The 9,044-nt window shown below is 35.1% G+C and overlaps 1 long non-coding RNA gene across 3 annotated transcripts; it reads right to left on the bottom strand.

Annotated features, from left to right (window-relative positions):
• Nucleotides 1–3,561: 3,561 nt before the first annotated feature.
• LOC133800936 (uncharacterized) lies at nt 3,562–6,804 on the bottom strand. Of its 3 annotated transcripts, none has more exons than XR_009876661.1 (5): nt 6,531–6,804; nt 6,102–6,215; nt 5,121–5,312; nt 4,571–4,680; nt 3,562–4,398 (listed from the first exon to the last, which is right to left on the bottom strand). It is a non-coding gene; the product is annotated as an uncharacterized LOC133800936 (long non-coding RNA). The 3 variants fall into 3 exon arrangements; XR_009876660.1 differs by having other exon boundaries at nt 3,562–3,759; nt 6,531–6,803; XR_009876659.1 differs by having other exon boundaries at nt 3,562–4,680; nt 6,531–6,802.
• Between the last annotated feature and the right edge of the window lie 2,240 nt (nt 6,805–9,044).

Below are 9,044 nucleotides of genomic sequence, written 5' to 3'. Positions count from 1 at the left end.
CATACCTGACACTGCATACTCCTTAGCTAATCCAGCTAAGACATTCCCCTCAATCTCCGTATCTGTGGTTCACTTAATTGCTTTCCTTTAATCCTCTCTGAAATAATAATCTCAAATGTAAAGCTGGCCACTTGGCCCACCAGTAATTCTACTCTAGTTTTGGTCATGTCCTTTAAATAACATGATGCATAGGCAATCCCTTTTTCTATCATTGAGGTGTCATAACAACCTACAAACTGATTCTATTCTGTAAAAAGACTTAGAACTCTTTCCCAAAACACATATAATATCCTGTCCGTCCAAGGAAACTCTTGCCCCTAAGGCGTTCCTTGACCTTGCAAAATCTCCACAGAGAATATACCACAATACCATCGATCAAGATGATCATAAATCCAATTCAGATAATCCTTGAATACTTTGTTCATCTAATCCATCAAAACAACTCAGCACTCTCAGTGCCCTTATCTAATATATATATATATAAAACAATCTTCTGCTTATCCTTCTCCCTGATCCCTAGCTGGTAATAACCAGATCAAAGATCCACCTTGAAGAATACTCTCTTACTCAATAACTGAGCCTTTAATTCTTACAACTCTGCTGAAGCCGTTCAATACAGTACCCTAGATCTGACTCCTTCTCTGGCACTAATCTATCTCTTTGTGTAAATGTAATCCTGAAAATTCTATTAGAGACACATCTAGAAATTCACAGACTAATCCAGTCTGTCCTGACCCCACTAGCACAACCTAAGTGGTATCCACCACACTAGCTAAGAGTTCTATGCATCCTCCTGCAATATATCTCTAGCTCTAAATACAGATGTCATCAGCATAGTGCCAACTACCACAAGGGTTTCCCAAGAGTTACTATCCTTTCCTTACAAGCTATCATTGCCTCACACTTGGTTAACCAATCCATATCCAGGATCATACTTAAGTCAGTCATAACCAACTTTATCAAAACCATTGATGATTCCTTTCCACCATAATCTACCTCATCTCTTAAAATCACCAGTAAAGTATCACATTCTCATCACAACATAACAATGTGATCTGCATAACAAGTCTATGCCTCTCTATATGCAACAAGCAAAGAAACAGCATGGTACCAAATATAGTCAACATAATACAAAAATCAGAACTAGAAAGCTGACCTGACACCCCTAAGGAACAAGTCTCAGTCTCAGCCTCTGGCGGCATCGGAGCGAACACTCGAGCTGGAGTCGAGCTGTCCACCCCCTTTTTCTCATCCTTCCTTCGCCTAGGGCAATTCTTCTTCAAATGCCCAACCATTCCACATAAGAAACATGCCTTTGCTCGGCATTCTCCCAGATGACGCCTCTTACACCGAGCACATATTGGATAAGCCCTCCAATTCTTATTCTTGCTCGAACCAATAAATGGAGGTGTCATTATCTGAGCTCTGTGCTCTCCAGCACTCTCCTTTTCAATTTGATTTCCTGTGCTCTCAACAGTAAGAGTCTTCCCTACCACCTGAGCGTAGGTAGAGATTTCATGCATTGGGGCCACTCTAATGCCTTAAGCTATTTCAGGATTTAATCCCTGGATAAACCTTTCTTTCTGAGCTACATCCGTGGGTACCATATTAAAAGCAAACTTGGACAACCCATCGAATCTATTAACATACTCGATTACTGTTGCATTTCCCTGAACGAGGTTCAGAAACTCATTCATCTTAGCAGTCTTGGCTGCATAATAGTAATATCTTTCATTGAACAGCTGCTTAAATTAATTCCACTCCATCACAGCTGTGTCTCGTGTTTGGGATACTGCTTCCCACCATGTCCAGGCATCATCCCGCAATACATATGTAACACAGATCACCCTATCATGACCTACCATCCCCATACCATCGAGAATGGAACTAATCATTCCCATTCATTTCTTAGCTTTGAATGGGTCTAGGCCTCCCTCAAAGACTGGAGGGTAATACTCTTGGAATATTCCATAGAGAAATTCCCATCTGTTCTCAACCCTAGGCCGAGCCAAAACTGGTGCCACTCTTGGCATAACAAAGGAAGAGGTGTTCCCTGACAGATTCTGTTGTTGCTTCAAACACCTAATCTTTTTCTCTCGCCTCTGCAATCTTAATTGCAAATCGGTAAACATTTGTTGGAAATTCTGAGAGGCAGGTGAATAACTCAAACCCTGGCTGTAACTCCCAGCCTCGATATAACCACCACCAGGTTTCATTATCTGCATTGGATTCATACCTTGTAACGCCCTGGATAGCCAAGACCATTACACTGTGTGTTTATAAAAGTGCTAGACTTGCTAATCAAGTCATTTAATTGAAAACGTGTTACTGAAACTATAGTGGAACTAGGATTAAAAGATTTTGGTCTCAAAAGTTGCATTTTTTATAAATAACATTTTCTGTTTACACAAAATCCCAAAAATAATAAGATTAGAACCATTTACAAAAGATTCAGGATTTAAATACAGTAATTAGCCATTCTAAGGCAAAACAGACTATTAGGTATTCCTTGTCCTGATCCATTCCTCGGCCATGGCGGCCGAACAGCTAGCTATGTACATTCAGCCCCGCAGCTCTCCTTCTCAGGATTGATCCAACTTGCCTTTGCCTTTACCTGCACCACGTAGCACCCGTGAGCCAAGGTCCAACAAGAAAACACAACAACAGAGCATAATCAATCAACAGGCAACCCAATATCTCATATCACATAAACATGTTCTCAACAGTTTAAGCATCCATGATAATCAAGTACTCAACATACCAAACATATCATTTCATATCAATAATCAATTCAAAAATGATAACTAGGGTTAGTGCCCTTAGGCCGCACCCTCTGTTTATCCCACTGACTCCGGCCCGCTTAAACCGAGCTCAGTGAATGTTAAGCTATCCTTGGCTACCAGTGGCCAGGCCGCGCCCTGTGCGCAAATATTGTATACGGCACCCTTAGGCCGTTTATCACATGTCTCATGGCATAATACCATCTATGACATTACACAGATATCAGGAGCACTTAGTCCCATCATAAACACATAACCGGGTGCAGTTTTCCACTACTACAAAAACGGGATTTCCCGACAGTTTTTAACTGTCGCTATTAAGCAATGACGACAGTCGACTAACTGTCGTATTTGCCTATGCCGGCATAGGGTAGCTACGCCGACAGTTATTAGGTGTCGCCGTTACTGGCTACGCTGACAATTATTAGGTGTCGTCGTTGCTGGCAATGCCGACAGTTATTAGATGTCGCTGTTGCTGGCTACGCCGACAGTTATTAGGTGTCGTCATTGCTGGCAATGCCGACAGTTAATAGGTGTTGTCGTAACATTAAATTTATATATATAAATAATAATTTTTCGATATATATTTTTTAAAAATTTTAATTATATTTTTAACAATTGAAGTTTGATATAAATTTAAATAAAATACTCAGATAATTAATTATTATTACCATAATTTGTAAAAAAAATTATATTTATCATAATAAAAATTCATATACATACAAAATTTATTCATTCAATTGAAATGTAAATAATACATAAAATCCACATGAGACTAAGTAATTCTCAATAAAAATTTATTATAATTCTCAACAAAAATTCATTATTCACAATGTAAATAATACATCAAATCCTCACTGTACATAATTTTTACAAGCAAGAAAGAAAATAATACCCAACAATTTGAAGAATTTCTTGTTGCTTTGGTTCTCTTATATAATTGTCTTAGTTCTCTTAAATATCCAAGTAGAATTTTAGCCTACAATACAGAATAAACACCATTAAAGTCAAACCAAAATTAAAATAAATAGAGAACTTGAGGTTGTAGAAGAAATAAAAAGGATGATTGGTTTTTAGTCACAAAAATGATTTATATAAAAGTTGTATTTTTCTTATCAAACAAGATAGCCTCATGGCTTAAGTAGTTAGTCTTAGTTCTTTAGGTAAGTAATATGCATAGGATTCTAAGTCCATAGTACTTAGCAAGAAAAGAAAAAATAATATAGTTATAAATAAAAGCACTGAGAACATAAATATAATAGATCATTAATGTGTAACACAAGCATACCAGATAACATTTGTTAAAGTTTTTAAAATAACACAACGAGCGACAAAGTGGTTAAAGTAACACAACGAGTTGTGAATAAGCCTAATCCAAATTTATAAATCCAATTCACATCTGAAACTCTACGCAAAATAGAAAATCATAATTCAGCTTGCAAAACAAATTTTTTTTTTTTTTGCATATGATACATAATTTAGTATACAATTAAATATGTTAAGTCGATTAGGAAGAGCATGCAACAGAGTTGCAAAGTAACTAGACAAGAGTCTGTAAATTTCTAGAAAAATGGGCAGCACAACAACTGCAAATCGGACATCTCCAAATTTTAAGAACCTGCAAACAAAGCATATGACAGTCCCAGAGCAGTCCAATAAAATCACAGCTCAACTCATTATACTAATTAACTCTCAATATACTATGAACATACACAATTACATTTTAGTTTCCTAACTCGCAAATAATTTCAAAACTCAAAATAATTAAAATCTGAGATAGGAATTTATACCATAGCACTCGGGATAGTGCAACGGGCTCGGGATAGGAATTTATACCATAGCACTCGGGAGTGCAACACAGCGCATGTCGATGGAGACTGATCTGGTGTACCTTGCATACCTGAAAATCCAAATTCAGGTCAAGAACAGGAACAACAAAAATAGTTCACAATATTGGCTGCTTCAGCTGTTTTGCACTGCACCCTCAGCTGGCAGCAAATAAAAGTGTCGCCAGTAGAAAATTAAATCAAGGACATACCATATATGGCAGCAAATAAAAGTGTCACAGATTCAAATAAATTTCTTCATATGAATGCAAACATCAATCAATACACATATACATGAATGCTTGAAATTACAAAAAATATAGAAAGAATTAAGTACCATGCATGATCTTTAAGAATACACATAACAAATGTTTTTTAATAGAATATGCGAATATGCGAATGGATAGTTGACCTTCTTCATGGCCTTTTAAATATAAAAGATAATCAATAAATTCATCAAAGTAGCAAAGTATTTTGCCATAGAAAGGGAGACGAATACAGAATATAAGCTTACCAAATAGAGAATGAGCAAGGCTATTATTCATAAACCAACTACAACTGCTTTTCTTCAATACAACATCCATTCAATTTGAATGGATTCAAGTGTTGTAAAGCAAATATCAAACCCTTTTCATTTATGTTCAACTCTGCCTTCTTCATTTTTGTTTGCAGCATCAAAGTGTTTGTAGAACCAATCCTCTCAGAACTGTACAAGCAATTGCAATTCTTATATGTTAAAATCTTTCATTGAAAATTTAAGTGAGATAAAGCAACTAGTGAGGCAAACGATAAAAATAAGCAAAGAATAAAATAAGAATCTAGAATAGATACTTGTGCTCTTGCTAATTCTTTTGATCTTGTATGCTTGCTTTCAATACAGAAAGTAGTTATTGTAGCTACATTCCATAGAGTTTGACTCTTTTTATTTAAAAGAAATCCATACCCCAAATCTCATATGCTAAGTTACAGATAAAAACAGACTTTCTTATACACAATCTGGAAATACATGCAAAAATAATGCATATAGTTGATCAAGCTAGGTCTTCCATATGCATTTGTTTGGTTTTTTTTTAATGCAAAGTGCTTCTCCTAACCAAGGGAAAGCAACAAGAATCAATAACAATAAAGACACTCAACATACAAAGCAAATTAGCCAGTACAATACCACACAAGTCAAACCCTGACCAAAACAAATACATATGCTAAGTTAAATAACAAATACGCAAAGGAAAAAAAATAAATAACAAAAACAAGTCAAACCCTGACCAAAGACCACCAAAAAGATGCATATAGCATCCACACATGTATATAGTTGCACTACAACTACTAGCAATCACATGTAAGTTACAAATTAAAGAAGATGAAAAAGGAAAAGAACACACTGAACACACCCCACACTATGGTTCTCTAAAATATTTTGTCAAACTGTTTCTATACAAACACCCAAACATTCACAATAATTATTTTAAATACTACCTTTAGAAAGTTTATTTACCTTTTCTTGACAAAAGTATATGGCACCTCTTAAAGTGAAGCACCTATACAAAAATAGAATAGCATAAAGGACTATCTTTCTCACATGACCTCTCCACCATCAGTGAAAGAATGGCTGAATCAATGAAATAAAAAAAGACAATGTCATACTTACATACATACAAACCAAAACATAAGTCATTCACTCAAAATACTAAATAATCACCTGCTCAATATATATAAATTTACATGATTAAAGAGCCCACTTTTGCACGGAAACCCCTTTCTCCAGTCACAAATTTTTTTTTTTAAAAAAAAGAGGAAAATAGTCTCATAAAAGATTATAGTAAACACCACAATTTTAAAATTCAGAACATCATTTTTAGCAAACAACATAGAGTAAACAAATATTTATAAATATATAAGTATATATTCAAGTGAAGGGACATACCCAGCATAGTCCGTGCTCAACTTCTTCACCCCAGCCAGCGGGGGCGATGGGACCGAAGGAGGCGGCGTCCCGAGCAAGCAGAGGTGGTGTTCAACTTCGATTGACCCACCAGAGGAGACGAGGATGAGCTCGATTCAAAGGCCATTTATTCGGAAAGGCTAAAGGAGATAGTCGATCGTGCGAGAGGTGCAGTGAGAGGCTGGAGATCGGAGGCATGGAGAAAGGGATTGAGAAAGAGAGAGACGGGGGATTTCAGAACGAGACAGTTAAAAATAAAATAAGAAATAAAGTATTTAAATCAAATAGTGGAGAAATGAAAATGAAAAAGTTAAAGGTTGGCGCCCAAATTTTTTAGTACCTGCGTAGCATAATATTTATTTATTAGTGTTAGATTTTAAATTATAAATACTATTAAATTAAAATGATTTCTTATTTATAAAAATTAAATTAATTTTTTGATTACAAATAATTAATTTATTTATTTATAGTTCACAATTTATAATGTATGTAATAATAATAAATATACTTTTTTAATACTTATTTCACACCCAAATAAATTATATATATATGTATAATTAAATGTGTTAAAGAATAATATAGTTAATAATATAATTAATTTTATAAATATGTTAAAGAATAATAAATTTAAATTTTGATATAAAAATTATTATAAATAAAAAAAAAATAATATGAAAAATTTAGAAACAAAAAAATCTAGTTTTAAATTTTTTTTAATAAATACATAATTTTAATAAATATATATATTTACATAATTTAGTTTATTTTTAAAATTATACTATTCATTAATATTTTTACAATATTTTTCCAATTAATAAAACAACTATATTTTAACTAATGAAAATTTTATAAATATGTTAAAGAATTATATAGTTAATTTTATAAATATGTTAAAGAATAATAAATTTAAATTTTGATATAAAAATTATTATAAATACAAAAGTAAATAAAAAAATTATAAAAAAAAATCTAGTTTTGAAAGTTTTTAATAAATACATAATTTTATAAATATATATTTACATAATTTAGTTTATATTTTTAAAATTATACTATTCATTAATTATAATTTTTTATTTGAATTTTGGCAACATTTTATGACTATCGGCATTGGACTTTTATTAACTGTCGGCGTTGGGGTCAATAGCGACACATTTTAACTGTCGGCATTGGTCTCGAATTAACTGTCGACGTTGGACTCAATAGTGACACCTTTTAACTGTCGACATTGGTCTAGAATTAACTGTCAGCGTTGGGGTCAATAGAGACATATTTTAACTGTCGGCATTAGTCTCGAATTAACTGTCGTCATTGGTCTCGAATTAGCTGTCGGCGTTGGGGTCAATAACGACAGTCAAAAGCAACGGTGACAGTTATTAGCTATCGGCGTTGGTATCTATGCCTACAGTTTTTAACTGTCGGCGTAGAATCCCGTTAAGCAACCACGACAGTCAACAGAGTTGACTGTCGTGGTTGGGTGTCGAGAAAGCCCAGTTTTGTAGTAGTGTTCTTACCTTTAAATTTGCTAGCTTCGTTCACTTTGATCCTTGAGCACGATCCCCCTTGAGCCCTAGCGCACACCTAGTCACAACCATAGATCATAATCATCACAAAACCTCAAGTCCAAAACCTAACCTCGGGACTAATCCCGAGCCCTCGGGAAGCCTCAATTCCACCAAACAGGGTGGTGGAATCGAACCCCGAACCCCCGGGCAAAAACCCTTGAAAATAACTCAAAAACCCCTTTTGGGAAACATGGTAGCGCTACATCGCCCTAAGGAGGGCGCTACAGCGCTTCAAACAGAGCCCAAAATCATCCTAGGGTATATGGCCTAGCGCTACAGCACCCAAAGGCTAGCGCTAGTCATAGAACAGCAAATGCTGTTTTTCCCTCCTTCGATTTTCCCCGAGCCAAACCTTACCAAAACTTCTCCAAACTTAGAATCAAGCTTACTAACATGTCTAACTCATCCCAAGCATCCCAACCATACAAAACTTAAGCACATGCACCCTTATTCCAAGATTTCACCATAGCTGAACCTAAAATTCAAAAACTCAGCAAAACAGCCACTGAAACCACAGAGTTCAAACTAGAATCCCTTACCTTTGCTGGATGAGTTTAGCCTAGGTTGTCCTCCTCACAAGCTTGACCTTCTCCTCCTCAAATCCTCAACCCAACTCAAATCCACAGAACTTTGCTTAGAAAATCAACTCAAAACCAATACTAAAAACTGAGTGTTAACCTCAAAGTCTTACATTAAGTGAATGGTTTGTTCGTGCTAAATCCCTGCCAATTCGTCCAGCCAGATCAAAGACCTTAACCTCAAGCTTCTGCTCTGATTCTCCCTAAGTTTCTGCCCCAAAAGTCCTCAAGAGATGGTGAAGAAAACTTGAACCGAGAGAGCGAAAATAGTAGACTTCCAATTCCCTTTCTTTCCTTCTTTTTCTTTATTTTTCTTTTCTTCAGAATTCCAGCCCCTTCTACAAATTCCACTAAGT

Source organism: Humulus lupulus, chromosome 9 (assembly GCF_963169125.1).
Source record: "Humulus lupulus chromosome 9, drHumLupu1.1, whole genome shotgun sequence".
Taxonomy (NCBI): domain Eukaryota; kingdom Viridiplantae; phylum Streptophyta; class Magnoliopsida; order Rosales; family Cannabaceae; genus Humulus; species Humulus lupulus.
Note: the sequence above shows the minus strand (reverse complement) of the source record. Positions and strands in the feature narration are given on the sequence as shown.